The sequence below is a fragment of the Branchiostoma lanceolatum genome, chromosome 13 (assembly GCF_035083965.1).
Source record: "Branchiostoma lanceolatum isolate klBraLanc5 chromosome 13, klBraLanc5.hap2, whole genome shotgun sequence".
In the NCBI taxonomy this organism is placed as follows: Eukaryota; Metazoa; Chordata; class Leptocardii; order Amphioxiformes; family Branchiostomatidae; genus Branchiostoma; species Branchiostoma lanceolatum.
Genome location: NC_089734.1, coordinates 14,610,221 through 14,626,276, shown reverse-complemented (window position 1 = coordinate 14,626,276; position 16,056 = coordinate 14,610,221). Strand labels below are relative to the sequence as shown.

Genomic DNA, 16,056 nt, shown 5'->3' with positions numbered 1-16,056 from the left:
CACTAATAATCAATACACATACTAAAGTACAAAGTCCTGAGTACTCTTATATTTCTACTGCATTATTTTTTATATTTCATATCTTTTAGTTTCTGGAATTTGATATTTTTTGTTTTTTAATGTAAAGAGCTTATGAAAGAAACATTTATCCCCTTCCAGCGTGATGTCCATTTTCCATGGTGCTATCGCCGGTGCACTGGGACTGTACGTGTTTTTTTCATTCGAAGAAATGAAAGATGATCTAAGGTAGGTTTGATTTATCATTGTAACAATTCAGGAAAATCCTATAGTTGTCGGTTTGTAGCCGTTTCTTATTTGGAGGGGGTTAAAAATCAACTATACGCAATGATGACTTTTTTTTTTTGACCAACCAAATATCCATGCAGTTAAGCTTTCAAAAGTATATTTGGAAGAAGATGATGTAAAATCAACTTCACAAATTAGTAAAAAGGCTGCTGGTGAATAGGTAAATATAATCTATGCGCCCTTATCAAAAATATGAAAGACAGCTTCGAATTTATTATTAGAAAAAAATACCGAAACTCGTGATTACTAGACAAAATGGATTATAACACTATATCAAAGACTTACGCTAGCCATTTTTTTTTTTTTTGAGTAATTAGGACGTTAAGTTGTATTCTATGCCTCTATTTTGTATATGTTTAGTACTACATGATGTAGTAGTTTGTTTTCATACGGCGTACAATTGTCGTGCAATAAAGTTTTTCTTCTAAGATCCTATTTTTTACCTACATTTAGCAAACTGGCTTCATGGTGTATTCAAATACCATCAAGTGGTCGTTTGATTCTTGCAGGTCAAAGATCCCCGAAAAAGAGTAGGGAGGTATTAATGTACACCAAAAATAGTTACTCACGCAGCTGGATAAAATTTTGAAACAGTCAGACGTTTCAGACACCATCCGCTATCTTTCGTAGCTTCAGTACCAGCCTCCGTAGTGACCGCTGGCTCAAAAAAATCGTGGTTAGCAAGCGATTTTTTTTGAGCCAGCGGTTACTACGGAGCTGAGGCTGGTACTCAGGCTATATCTTTCGTTAGAGACTGAGGAAAGATCTAGCAGAACTAGGTTTTATACCAAAACTCTGAATAGATATGTTAATGAAGTGAAGATAATTTCAGATGGCTCAACAGAACAGTACGTGAAGACAAGGTTGTATGCTAATGAAGCAATTAGCTCCTGTTGAGGGGGGGGGGGGGTAGCGTGTTGTCCCAAGTGCCTGAAAGTTCGATGCGTAGACCTCCTTTCTTAATATTAGCTCCATTTTGGTGTATCTTATTACCTGGATGTCTAATCTTCATCAACGTAGGTACTAATGTACTTGTCCAAATTGTCGGGAAACGTTACCAATATTTTCCCATTTCACCACAGGTTTTGCCCACCTCTACCCTGGGGGCCAGGCACCGTATATCGGCTAGCCACCAAGCAACGCGCGCGCGCCCAAGCTTTCCCGGCCCACCCTCCCGCTGTCCCCCGAAGACCGACCCCGCCCCACTCTCCGCTGTAAACCCAAGGTCTGCTAGCCATACACGGATAGCGGAGTAATCGGATAGCGGAGTTTGGGTCTGAGCGGAGAGTGGGGCGGGGTCAGTCTTCGGGGGGCAGCGGGAGGGTGGGCCGTGAAAGCTTGGGCGCGCGTGCGGGGATCCGATTACGGTGCCTGGACTCCCAGGGTAGCCCACCTCTCGTTGTCCATATGGTATGCATGTCGCTGGGATACATGGTAGCCGGTAAGCGCATTGTCTTTAGGCATAGGAAAACAGGTTGTGTTTTCGGTTAGGCCAAGTTGATTTGATTATATGGATGACATCCTCTGGGAACACCAAAACTTATGCGAGCGTGCGAGGAAAGAGAAAGTTTTGCAAAAAAAAGTTGTCTTCGTCATGAAATCTACGTGGTCAGGAAAGTTGAACAAATAATTAGCACACAAAGTATATTTATTTATTTATTTGTTCAGCTGCGTACAATGTACAGCAGCCAAGGCTGCCCGACTAGCTATTGCTATTACAAGGGGCCAGCCTTATAGTACAAAGTATAGAATAGCGAATCATAGATTCTTCCTTTTCCTTTCCCCATATCCACTTCTTTGACTCTGATATTGATTTTATTGTTCAAAATTAGTATCGTTTTCCATTTTTTTCATATCATGGTATGATCATTTTGCAGCCGCTTTGTACGATTTACACAGTATGTTATATTTTTTGTTTGGGAACGGACGAAAACTGGATGTCTTCCTTATGGACAAATCAACATGGCCTTACGGTCGTGAATAAATAGCGTTAAAGGAGAATTCCACTCAGTAAGCGGGTATTTTTTTCAGATAAATTATGCTTTTCTAAAAACAAATACGCCCGAGTTTTGACTGAATTACCTCTTAGGACTTTTCGTCAGTAATCCTTTTCAAATCCATGTAATCCCCCACAGACCCGCTCTTTCTACTCTGCTGTATACGCATGCGCACTAGTCCAAACACGGAACAGACGACAAAACTGTCATGGGGTCTGGTTGGAGACTAATGGCCGCCACAGACTCGGATGAGTTGGGCCCTAATGACATCAGGCCATTTGCCTTTAAGCCTGAACATGATTCAGGACAATTAGAGAATGGCGATTGGAAAGAAGACCCTGCCGGAGCCTCCGCTGGAGCTGGGACCGCCACACAAGCAGAAGCGGCATAGGACGGCCGCGGGGACCAGACGGAGGGTTCGCGGCTAGATCCTGGGGAGCTACACGAGGGATTCCATCCCCTCTATCTCATGAGGTCTGCACTCAGACTGCACTTATACGGTGACATAACCTTGGAATACAAGATGTCAGAGTGCCATTGAGCAATAGGTAAATGTTGTTACTTTGTATCTGTCCGTTTTATTTTGCATATCTACAACATCGACCTGTGTGTCAGGACTCATGATAAGCTCACGAAAACGTGAGGCAGACTTTGCGACGTTCTTACCTGGGGTGATGGCTGCATAGTAGTCGTACCACTGTATAACCCGATATATTACGTACCGAGAAGTTTTAAATAACCTTTCTTGATGCATCTTGTGTGAAGAAATGGACAGTAATTTTGTAATTACTTGCATTACTAAGGGTGAAAAGTCGGAAAATGTTACACAGTGTGGGAGGGGGGCTGTCAGTGAAATACCAAGATCTGAAAATTATCAGACTAAACAAAAATGGCCAGATATTGTCTACATATTCACATAGATGTGTAGTAAGGATAAGGAAAATATTGTGCACATATTCAAATAGATGTGTAGTAAGGATAAAGGAAATATTATTTGGATAAATAAATCATAAAAAAAAAAAACATTCTCGTCCTTCTGCAGAGTACTTGTATTAATCTTGATACAAGAAAAAAACATGTAACATTACAATTTACATGCATTTTTTGTTTCTCCCAGGATCTTACGATACTGACAATTCACATGCTGGGTTCACAAACGACGCCTAGGAAGAACAGTGTGCCGTGTGGTTCTATTCTGTGTGGTCAGCAGGATAAGGCAGGCCTATCCATCTGAAGATGGGACATACATAGGTTTTCTTAAGGCAGATAAGTAGGTCACTAGGTGAGCAGAAGAGCATGTAGGTTTAGATATCATGGCCAAAATTGTATTTACAGAATTAGAACATTTTGCTGCTAAGATGTTTCGCCATCACCTGTCCAGTTGGTCTATAAATCAGTTTGTATTCTTCTAACTCAATACTGTAAGTATTAGAATTAGGGTGAGGGTTTAGCTGGTAAGTCAAAGAACAAACTTGATAACAGTCTTACATGTACACAGGGGTTTCCAGACTTCTAACACTGCATAACAGGTGTGTTTCAACCAAATATAAAAAACTGTCTAGTACCTGTATGTATTCATTTTTATCTATTCATGGTTTATAGTTAAATTTATATGGCAGGCCGAATGGAAACCTTAGCTACTGTCCAAGTATCATTATTTCTACATTCCTTTGAACTAGTTGTACAGCAAGAAAGACATATACATGTATATTACAAGGATATACAATTATATTTCTGAATAATTTTTAAAAATGGCTTGTGTTTACATTTGAGACAGTATTGTTCGACACACATAAACTTATGGTGGTTGTAAAATGGAATATTTACTTCTGAGATATGTAGGCAGGACATTTATTAATAAAATGCTCCAATGGATATACAATTGGCAACTTGTCCTCATCAATCTAATAAACATTACCTGTGACATATGACATCAGTATATTACTAAGTATCTACCAGGACCTATATTATGTAAACTACTGTTGACATGTTCATGTTACATGTTCAAGCATCAATATGTATAGTCTAGTATTTGCACATTTTATGTGTCTATAGCAGAGACAGCACCAGAATTTTCAAAACATTTCAAAACATAAACTACATATACATGTAGTTTAGTCATGTAAGGCATCTATGCTGAAAAAAATCAGTACAAAAATGAGGAAAAAAATTAAATTGACTACAGAATGATTGAGCATATAAAGGGGCTGGCTTATGGTCTTCAAAACTTGTTTGGTACTGCGCAATAGCTGCCTGTTTGTCTGGCCTGGGAATGTGGGCAATGTTAGGGGGGTAAGTCTGGCTTTGGGAGCACCTGGTCCCCCCAGTACTCATTGGACTCCCGGCGCCTGTGCACGACAGCCTCCAACAGCATTCTTCTGAAAGTGTAGTCCTTCTCGTAGATGTTCTTCACCACATCATCCCTTTGCCTTTTGCTGTAGCCCAGAAGCCACTTTAGATCACCTGCAGAGAGAATGTATTCTGAAGTCAACTACATCTTCGTGATACGTAGAGTTAATTCATTGATACAGAGGTGCCAAAATAATGCTAAGCCGGCAATTTTCCTTCACATTAAAAAGAAAAATCATGAAGATGTACGATTGTACACTACTTGTATTATACAGCTTGACATTTTGTCCAAAAACAAAGAACATTATTATATTACTTGTTTAGTTAGCCATAGAATTTCAAAGTCACTCTAAGAAAAGGTTTATAATTCATTGTTTACTATTCTATGCTATGCATACAAAAATATTTATGTACATTTACATCTTTAGGTTACTGGTTAGGTGCACCGGTACCAGTGAAGTAATTATCCAAACAATGAATGTCAGGCCCTGCTAGTATCATACACTTTTTTTCCCTCTTTTTTACCATAAGAAGTAATCTTACCAATGACACACAATATGACACCCGAGCCCTAGAGAAAATTCAATGTTGTCATTGCAAGAAGAAAGTGTCCATAGATGAGAACAAGCTAGAGATGTTACATCATTTTCTACATTATATAAATTATACTAAAAAAAAACACAACCTTTTGTCTTGGGCGTTTCCCTGGGCTTTTCCTTGGATTTTCTTTCCTTGGCGTCCTTACCATTTCTATCAAAAAAACAAAATGACAGTAATGTATTTACTGAAAATATACGTATCAATCATGAAATCATTAAGACAGACATTTTGCGTCATATAGATATAGATAGATACATAGTTTATGTAATCAGAGTACAAATGGAAGTCATATGTTGACCTGAAATAAGCCAGATCAAATGAATCATGGCGGTGTCTGTTAGTGTGGCCAACCTCAGACACAATTTCTCACAAACTCTATAACTATAAGCTTGAAAGCTTATAACTATAAGTTATAGTTATAGAGTTTGCGAGAAATTGTGTCAAGCTATATGATTGTTAAAACAATCATAAAGCTTGACTATCATATATCCTGGAATGTACACAAAAATTTTGAAGTCTAATACAGAGATTCGAGTACTTGAGAAGTTAAAGACCATGCTTGTACTATAAAATCACCCAATAAATTCGGCTAACGTAAACTACCAGGGTCAGTCTGCTACTGACTGCCGTGGTGTTCACATGGGTGGTGGCCTGGCTAAGACAGTCACCACCACCCAAGATACTCTAAAAAAACTTTTGAAATTTAGAGATAACAGGTAAGGAATTGATGTATGATTATACATGAAGAAGTTATCTTTATGTAACCCAGAATATAAATGACAACACTGGCTAAAATACCATGCTCTGTTTGGTAGTATAGGTAAAGACATTGGCTGGCAGTTCATTTGCAGTTCTGCCTTACAAGTTCCACTGAGCTCCAATATAACTGGCTTTTAGAATACCATGTAGGTACCACAGCTGCAAGTCATACTTGTAGACACACAACTATCAGACATTTGAATTCAACTGTGAGGACTGGCATTTCCAAGTTGCAATTATGCAGTTAGACACTTTGAAACAACTTTGACAGGCTGATTTGAGAGTTTTTATTTGAACACAAGGTTGATTGTCTAAAAACTGAAAGTTGTTTTGACTATGTAACTTTGTTTAAGTCATTCTGTGTCATTCTGTATGGTTTCATAATGTTACTTTGAAAACCAGTAGAAAAAAATATTTGAATCTTGTTCACCAGTATTATGCTAATCTTCTCCTGCCTTTGTTTCAAGCTGGAGTCAGTCTGGGATTTTTATGTGTTTATGTAGTTATGAGGGCCAATCCACCTTTCAAACTGCAGCAAGGCCCACAGTGGGAAGCACTTCCTGAATTAGTTTATGGTTCTGGCCCCTGGGCACAGAAAAAGGATTTTTAAGTAAGGAGTTGAATTTAGCTCAGACCAAATGTCAATAACAAAAAAAATGGAGTCCATGACAAATCAGCACGTCTGCTTGCATAGCCCATTTCTGGCCCTAATTTCTCGCTAACGGTTGATGTGCCTAGCTAACGGAAGCAGTCGAGTGACTATCATATATCCAGGAATGTACAGAAAAAGTTTGAAGTCGCTAAGGTCTTGGAATCCAGAGATCTTGGCACTTTAGTGTGGAGTTGAATGTAGGTCACCATTATGTAAACATCCAGGCAAAATGGCGTCGATTAGAAATGAGCCATCTTCTGGCCCGAATTTCTCGCCATCGGTTGACTCTATAAGCTAACGAAAGCAGTCGAATGACTATCATATATTCAGGAATGTACGCAAAAAGTTTGAAGTCGCTCACATCTTGGAATACAGATATTTTGACACTTTAGAGTGGAGTTGAATGTAGGTCACCATTATGGCAGGGGAAATGGCGTCGATGAGAACTGAACCATCTTCTTGCCCGAATTTCTCGATACCGGTTGTCCCGATAAGCTAACCAAAAATAGCCGAGTGACTATCATATATTCAGGAATGTACACACAAAGTCTGAAGTCGCTGGTGTTTGGGAGGACAGAGATCTGGGCACTATAGTGAGGAGCTTTTTGTAGGTCCCATACCCAGGCAAAATGGCGTCGATGATAACTGAGCCATCTTCTGGCCCGAATTTCTCGCTAACGGTTAATCTCATACGCTAACGAAAATAGCCGAGTGACTATCATATATTCAGAAATGTACAAACAAATTTTGAAGTCGCTGGTGTTATGGAGGACAGAGATTTTGGCACTATAGTGAGGAGCCTTTTGTAGGTCCCATACCCAGGTAAAATGGCGTCGGTGATAACTGAGCCATCTTCTGGCCCGAATTTCTAGCTAACAGTTCATTTGATACGCTAACAAAAACAGCCGAGTGACTATCATATATTCAGGAATGTACACAACAAGTTTGAAGTGTATCGGCTCTTGGAATACAGAGTTTTTGGCATTCTTAAAAATACCTTTTTGCTATCTAAAATGGCTACTTGTATGCGTGTAGAAAATACTACAGAAGGACAACAACAACAACAACAACATAAAATCGAAAAGCGCTGGCCAGGCAGTTCTGATAACGATTGTGCACACACATTTGGTCTACTCAAAAATGTATTCCTGAACTTCATAGCATCGTCATCTATACCAGTACCAACCTGTTTTCTCATCGGGGTCCATGCTGGCATGCCCTCCCTCCATGTTGGCAAGCCCTCCCCTCGGTACCGCACCGCGCATTGAATTCTGGGATTGTTGGATGGATCCTTCGGGGGTTTCATGCCTTGATCACTATCATGTAGCGCCTTGCGTTCAGGCTCCCACTCATGGTAAATTTTACAAGACAAACTAGATCCAAGGATAACAATTCATTATCAGAGGAATGACAATTCCCGCTTACAGAGTGGAATACTCCTTTAATAGACAGCGATTCTATTTCTAGATTTTTTCCAAAGTTATTAAACAAATTCAGTTTTAAGATGTAAAACTTTATACAGCAGGACACTGGTATACTCAACACCATATCATAGTTATACAGATATACATTTACATCATAGAAGCGCCAAAGTGAACAACGGGGTACAATGGTTAGTATACATTCTTACATCAATTGTTCAAAGCCTTAAAGTTAACAGAGTGTGAAATTTAGTTTCTTCTAAATTTCATCACTCAGACGTCATATCAAAAAATTTTATGTACTTTCCCAACGATCGACACAAAAAGCAAGGGTCTGTTAGGGACAGTCAGGTAACTAGAAACACAACATTCCTAGGTCTTAGACGTTGTGAGGAAAATAGTGAAGACTTGGATTAGATTATTGTAGCCTTGAATCTCGCTGCGTAAATATTAGCCTTTGGATTATTTCTATCATTTACTTTGTCAATTGATTGCCTAGTTGTTAATATGATCACGTTTTTGTTGATATATGACGATGACATATGATGACAGAGACAGCGTATAACCTATCTAAGACCCCCTCTCACTGGACCCACGGCACGCTGGAGGCGTCGCTGCCTTCTAAACTGGATCTGTGTTACCCTTGAATTTATAATGGGAATATCATTCAAAACGTACAAGTATGACCAAAAAGACAGCAAAACACACAAACCATAAAAAGATTCGTTTTTTGCCGATGAAATTCGTTGAGTACTTTGTCAATTCGATCGGCCGCAGCGACGCCGCCAGCGTGCCGCGGGGCCAGTGAGAGGGGGGCTTGACATTACTCTTGTTTTCTGATCTGCAGACAGTTTGCTGATGGCGATGTATGTCCCTCTACAAGACTGGAAGATGGTTCTACATCACACTGCTGTCATTTGGGGTTGTCTTAATGTCATCGTAAGTTTCTTTTCAACCTTGCAGTACATATGTACGCACAATAGGGTATATTATTATTTCTTGTACTGCCCAAACTACACTCAATACCGTTCCTTACTATTCAGCAATTTAGAAAATCTGGTAGGTTCAGCCACAAATCTCAATGATCTCCCGGACAATGTTCTAATTCAATTATTGCTTAAAGGCTCACCCTTCCTTTCGAATTCCAACAATACCAAACTCTTACAGCATGTCCAACTATTCATTAAAAAAAAGAAAGAAACCAAAAGATTTGAGTAGTAAACCCCCCATCCTACCAGTCTTGTAGTACCTGCACACATATTTAACTGTTTATTGATTTCAATTTTCTTACATTTCAAGATTTCTGTTATGTAGTTTATTTGAGATAATTTGTTGCTCTTATGCTTTGCATGTCTGCACCTGTTTTTTTTCATTTTCAGTATTTGTAATATTTGTTTTGTTCTTCTGTAATGTATCCTGTCGATGACGACATGAAAATAAGCTGTAAGCTTGAGTCTGTCGTCATCATGTCATGTATGTAAATGTTGCAATAAAAAAAAGAAGGGTATACCGAAATATAGATTCTCAGGAATTTTTGCTTTTTCACATCTTCTTTTTTTGACTTTGGTATTGACGTAAATATTCTACGACATTAGTAACCCGTTTTCGCTTTTTTGAAAATTTACAACACGTGTTTCCTCATTTTGCAGCAGCTGCTTTTCACGATTTACAGTAAGACCGAAAACGTTTTTTTTTTCAAACGGACGAAAATTGAGATGCGCTTGCTGATGTCACCCATTAATCAAATCAGTATGGCCTTAGTTGAAACAAAAGCTAAGAAAAACGAACAAGAGGTGTTTTCTGGCCGTTTTCTAGGCTCGGCCTGTTGGAATGCGTTTTGGCAACACTTGGTTTTTAATGGAGCTGTCCACCCCCTTCGTCCATATGAGGTAAGGTAGATTATGAAGTGAAACGTATTAACTAAGGCCTCGGTAAAAAGAATCAGGAACTTGCGGCAGCCTCCAAATTCATCTTCTTCACCCTAAAGCACAACTGGCCATGCCACAACCGTATTGGCTTCCCGACCACTGGTGATGAGAACGACCTTCAGTATATAATTATAAGTCTCCATCTCCAAATCCATTCGTTCTTCCGTTCATTCATCAAGTTCATACGCACATACATGGTGTTCTTCTCTATCACGGAAGATTATTCAAAATCAATACTAATTCACATAATTGATTGCGATAGTTTTACTAGACTACAGGGCAGCATTTGATTTAGTGGACCACACTCTGCTTTTAAAGAAGCTCACGACCTACGGGTTCACAGGGGATGCATTATCTTGGACTGAATCGTACCTGACAAACCGCAAATGGCAAGTATACACAAATGGAGCCTATAGCAAGCAGGTTACCTTATACTGGGATTTATCACTACATCTATGCTGGCTCCGTGTACCACCCAAGGCAACCATTACCAGCATTTCTCATCATTGGTAAATACCTGATTCCTAGACCCGTAGTGAAATTTCTTTTTGTCTCTAATCCAGGCTGATCCTACACACTCTGGGCTATCGCCGTTCCCTGCTGTACAAAGTAAACGGTGTGGCCATGCTGGTGGTGTTCTTCCTTTGCCGTATCTCCACCATCCTCATTTTCGTCGATGTGATTCCACACATGAAGACAGGCGAGCTGTTCAAAGTTGGAACTGGCCTTCTCATCAATATGTTTATTCTGACTCCCATTTTTTACGTAATGAACATATTCTGGTTCATCAAGATGTGTAAAGGGGCATATCGCGTCTTGTATTCTCCCAAGATGAATACGGAATGATTTTCGGTAACTTTATTTCATAACAAGCCTCACTGGCAAATGCATTTTTTTCCTGTTATTTTATTTCATTTTCTTCAAAATGTGGTCTTGGTAAATCCCAAAACTAAATGTTTATTTGACTGCTTGATTGATTGAACATACTAGCAATACCCGTTTCCTCACAGATGTGTTTTTTAAATTTACTGATTATGGTTTATGAACGTAGTTTTCCATGTTTTGTTGTTAATTTGCACTATTTTTATTGCATTTCATTCATTACATTGATAATAACCGTTGCAATTGCCACTTAGAAAGCATGATTGCACGTCACTATATCTACGATTTTGCACATAATGGGTTATAAATCCGATACGACATACTGTGTGCATTAGTTTATTATCGTTGTTATAAATACGCTGTCGAAAAACTATGACAAGACTAATTGTGATTGATCTCAGGGTCTTTGTACAAAAACAGAATAATTTGAGCGATTTGCTAGGTTTTTCAAAATATTTCAAAGTCCCTATTATTAAAAATAACAGGTCTGAACAACAGATTTTTAACATAATCGAGCAAAAATAAAACGTAGCAATGACCACATGGAAAAGCACTCATTGATGTATTTTGTTATTAATGTTAAATATCAAAGAACTAGAGTTCCACGAACACATTATCTTCGCCAAATGATCAAGGCTTATTGTGGAGAGTGATTAATATATACATGCTTATCACCCCCTGCAAACTTGATCATACACCATACCGTTTTTAAGTTATGATGGAGGGGGGGGGGGGAGAATGAGTCCAGTCTAGATAGGGATAAAAATCATTCGGTGGTACAGGACTAGAATATGTGTATAGTGTGCTGATATATGTTATAACTGGTCATCAAAAAAATTGAAAGTTATAATTAAATGGTACAGTCAATATATATGAATAGAATAAATCTTTATTCCATATCATACACATTTTGCAAGACATAGTACATGTTACTTTTCCATACGGTGCTAGGTAATACCTAGCAGTGGTGCAGTTTTGGTGCAGTGTACTCTGAGCAGAGGAGTGGGTCCGGCTGGTTATTCACATGTTTTTAGGTGTTTTGTAAGGCTTTCTATTTTGTTCCCTTTCCGTAATGTCTCAACCCGTGTGTTGGACAAAAATGCCGAAACTGAACACTTTAAAAACCAACCGGACCCACACATCTGCTTGAATTGTAGTGAGACTGCCCCATTTGTTTATTTATGTACCCCATCTGTTTATTTATGCTTCTAGACAAGGCCTTCTGCTGGCCTGTTTCGGGAACCCTGTCACATGCCCCATTATGGAATGTAATGGATTTCCAATTATCCTTATTAATTATGCAGATTAGCCCCTGTTTTCTATAATTAGACATCGATTGTGCAAAGCACTATCTGAGCTCTCTACATACAAAACTTCACGACAATCTCTTCACCCCTTCTCAAGTAATACGTGTCCGAATGTCAAAACAAAAACACCCACTGCAGTTCTGAACAAGCAGCTAGGGGGGCCCAAACCTACAGAACTTACTTCTTGTGGCATGAACTATCTACCACACAAATATCATGACCATAGCACTTTCAGAAAATATGCCAGCAAATTTTGAAGCTCCGCTGCAGTACCTTAGGTACTCGCTAGAAGGCCGATTATCGAACTTGACCTTCCTTTCCGTAAACCCTACCCACCCACTAAATATCATACAGATCCATCAACAGCTTCTTGAGTTATGTTGTCCACAAGAAAATACACATCCACACAAAGCCCGCTGCAGTACCGACGGAAAATGCCAGGAGAATCATTTTTAAACTTGACCTCCGTTTTCACAACATCTACACACCTGCAAAAAATCATGAAGATCCATCAACGTTTCCGTCACTTTTTTTGCCTACATACAGACGCACGAAAATTAAAAGTCCGCTGCAGTACTGTTGAAAAACGCATGGTAAACCATTTTTGAACTTGACCTTCCTTTGCACAACCACTACACACCTACCAAAAATCATAAAGATTCATCAAAGGGTTCTTGAGGTATGCTCTTGACATACATACAGACCCACCAAACAGCTGGCTCAACCGAAAACATAATCTACCTCGAGTACTATAGTACTCGGCGAAGATAATTAACAATACTAAAGTAGTTGCGCAAACAATTAAATGTGGATTAAAAGCTGAACGTTACAGTCTTCTATGACTGCTCTGTTGCCACATTGTCACGCCCAACATTTAAAATGATATAACGTTATTGATATATTGCCTACTTGAGGCTATTAGTAGCAACTGTACAGCAGTATTATTTGAAAAACGTTTGTTAGTCAGGTGCTTATGAATACGATGATGTATTCATCCAACAGAACGCTTGCTGATATATGGTAACCTGCATGCATGGCTAGAAATCAGCTCAGAAAAGAACAAGAACTAGAGTTAAGTATTTGTGCTACATATACTTCAGGTTTGCTATGTTAGTTTAGCGATCACGGGGTCTTTTTATAAATATGATTTTTTTCTTTTAGTTGAGTTGAATGTGTGATAGTTGTGTGCCGATTTGTTAAAAATAAAGAGAACGCTAGCGACCCCCAAAAACACCCCTCCCAATAAAATGGTATGGCGACCCTGTGACGTCACAATTCAAGATGGCGTTCACCACACATGCCAACGGATCCAACAAAGGTTTTGCTACGCAAACCTGTAAATAGTTATCTTCAAGTGCTTCAAGAGTTATCACCCAAGAATTGAGTTGTTCAAAAATGTATCTCCCTTAGAGTGGAACTCGTTGCCACCAAGTACTGCAGGAACATACTCATTGGATACTTAACTTAAAACAAAATTTATAGGTAGATGTACAAAGGTTAGCGTGACAGGTCGTTCAGTGTAACATAACCGGCTACTGCTAGCTAGCTGCGTCGTGTGTCTGCGAAGCTAATGTGTTACACCAAATCTGTATTTGTATCTAAACTACGCACAAAAAGTTTGGAAACTTTACTTTGGTTGATCATATTTCCGTTGTTTCTTAATCAATTTCAATGCATTATATATCGTTGGAAAGCCTGTGTAATTTTCTTTCCTATGATACCCAACTCATTATAATTGCAATCTCATGGAGCGAGCACCAGGCCTTCTTACGCGAGTGGGTTGTAGAAAAAAAGTGCCCAAATTTCCATGCTAGTGCCAAACACTCAGCGCAGCTCCAAACCCATTTGTGGTGGTGTTGTCCACATCGTGAATGGAACAGTGTGTGGAGAAATGTTATGTTCACAGCTACAGATAAGAGTAGATTTATTTAGACTGTTGGATGGGTAAATGAAAGTGTGGGCAACGAGGAGAACCCTACGCTGACTGTTGCACAGATAGACTGATTGTTTTGTTGGAGTCAGTGTCATAGTGCGGGGCAGTACAACGTTAACTGTCAGACGAGAAACCAGGCTAATCATCCTAAGCAACCTCGATGTGTCAAGACATAGAGACACCTTTCTCAATCCAGTCACATTTCCAAGATCCTTACCTCTACATTATGCAAGATCTGAAAGATGATGGTGCGCGTCCATACAGAATGAGAGCCATTTCAAACCACCTGCAGGCAGGATGCAGGAATACAGAGGATAGAATGACCCTCCTGCAGCACAGATCTCAACACAATTGAACACAGTCTTAGACTCTGTGATCACTGATCAGCTTGGGCGAGCTGTGCATGCAAGAATGATCAACAGAACAACACTGGTCGACCTGCGAAGACTCCTTGTGGAAGAATAGCCAGGGGCCGCGCGAGAAGGATGTGGCGGGTGACAAGCATGAGGAGGATGTGCCGGGCTGTGGTGACAGCGCATGGCTTGTGTACTCAGTATTAAGCCACCTTCATCATAACTGAGGCTCCTTTACGCATTTTTTGTATGAATGAAGACTATCCTTGGCTTTCATATTAATGTGTTTTGTTGCTTTAAGTTTCACATTACTCTCGTACAAAAGCCACGTGCTACCAGCAAAAGAAAAAATACTGAATTGCGCGTTTGACATTAGTTGGGTTATCTGGGCACTTTTTTTATGTGACCTGCTGGCATAAGCAGGTCTGGTGCTCGTTCCATTTATTTACAACCATATAAAGTTTGGTATCATGGGAAAGTAAATCACAAAAGCTTTGTAATGATATGTAAATAATTGAAATTGATCAAGAAACAACGGAGATATGATCGACCAAAGTTATGTTTCCAAACTTTTTGTGCGTAGTTTATGTAACCGGTATAACCGCCATTCGGTGTAACACACAAGCTTCGCAGGCACGCGGCGCAGCAGCAGCTGGTTATACTACGCCGAACGACCTGTCACGTCTAACCTTCGCATATCTAACTGCATACATTGTTTAAAGCTGTCTAATGAGGATGGTTCCACGGTACTTGGTTGCAACCACTCTTTGATCGGGCTAGGAAAACACGAATTTTTGAACACATCAATCCTTGGGTGAAAATTCTGATACTTAAAGGCAACTGGTTGTTATACCGGCTGCTAGTATATAGATACAGAAGCAAACACAGATGGCTAGCTGTTGTCAAAATTCCTAATGCATGTTTCTAGCAATCAGGTTCTTTTGGGACTGCGTTCTTTGCGCAGATGTAGGCATTTGGCCCGGCATCTCTCTCCCATTTTCCCGTACATTTTTGGATGTACCACCGCCAACCATGACGCTTGCTCATGAACACACAATCCCGGAACCTGGAAAATAAAGAAAGCAACAACAAAAATACTCATTCTCTGAATGAAGTTTAAACTCTTGTGATTTGAGTTTCAGGTTCAATATGTATTTATTAGAATATGTTGCAGTGAAACAACAGCTGACCGTTTGTTTGATAACAAAAAAATTCGCCAAAAATTGATATTTCAAAATATACTCGTTGACACGCATAATTCTTTAAGTATTACTATCATGTACATTCCTGCAAAGTTATATTGATAAACATCGAAGTACAAGCAAAGGAGCTTTTTTCTAAAAATGGGCGTGGCCTTATAAATCTTGTTGACGTAATCATGACGTCATACTAATTTGCATAAATGATCACCTTGCTATAAGGTACTACCTGAAAAAATTAAGGTTGAGGAAGGTTTATAAAGCTTAAGAAAGGTTTTTTTTTTTCAATAGAATCCAAAAACTCCTCAGCCACCCTATAACGGTACCTTAACAGAAATGTTATCTTTGATCCCTTTCGGCGGTCGGATTC

The 16,056-nt window shown here is 39.4% G+C and overlaps 3 long non-coding RNA genes across 3 annotated transcripts; 2 read left to right on the top strand and 1 right to left on the bottom strand.

Moving 5' to 3' along the window:
* The first annotated feature begins 2,538 nt into the window (after positions 1 to 2,538).
* Positions 2,539 to 4,185, top strand: LOC136447061 (uncharacterized). The gene is made up of 2 exons (XR_010757687.1): positions 2,539 to 2,851; positions 3,421 to 4,185. It is a non-coding gene; the product is annotated as an uncharacterized lncRNA (long non-coding RNA).
* LOC136447059 (uncharacterized) lies at positions 3,335 to 8,048 on the bottom strand. The gene is made up of 3 exons (XR_010757685.1): positions 7,850 to 8,048; positions 5,338 to 5,402; positions 3,335 to 4,766 (listed from the first exon to the last, which is right to left on the bottom strand). It is a non-coding gene; the product is annotated as an uncharacterized lncRNA (long non-coding RNA).
* Positions 8,049 to 8,916: 868 nt separating this feature from the next.
* On the top strand, positions 8,917 to 11,267 carry LOC136447062 (uncharacterized). The gene is made up of 3 exons (XR_010757688.1): positions 8,917 to 9,023; positions 9,900 to 9,973; positions 10,576 to 11,267. It is a non-coding gene; the product is annotated as an uncharacterized lncRNA (long non-coding RNA).
* Positions 11,268 to 16,056: the final 4,789 nt, after the last annotated feature.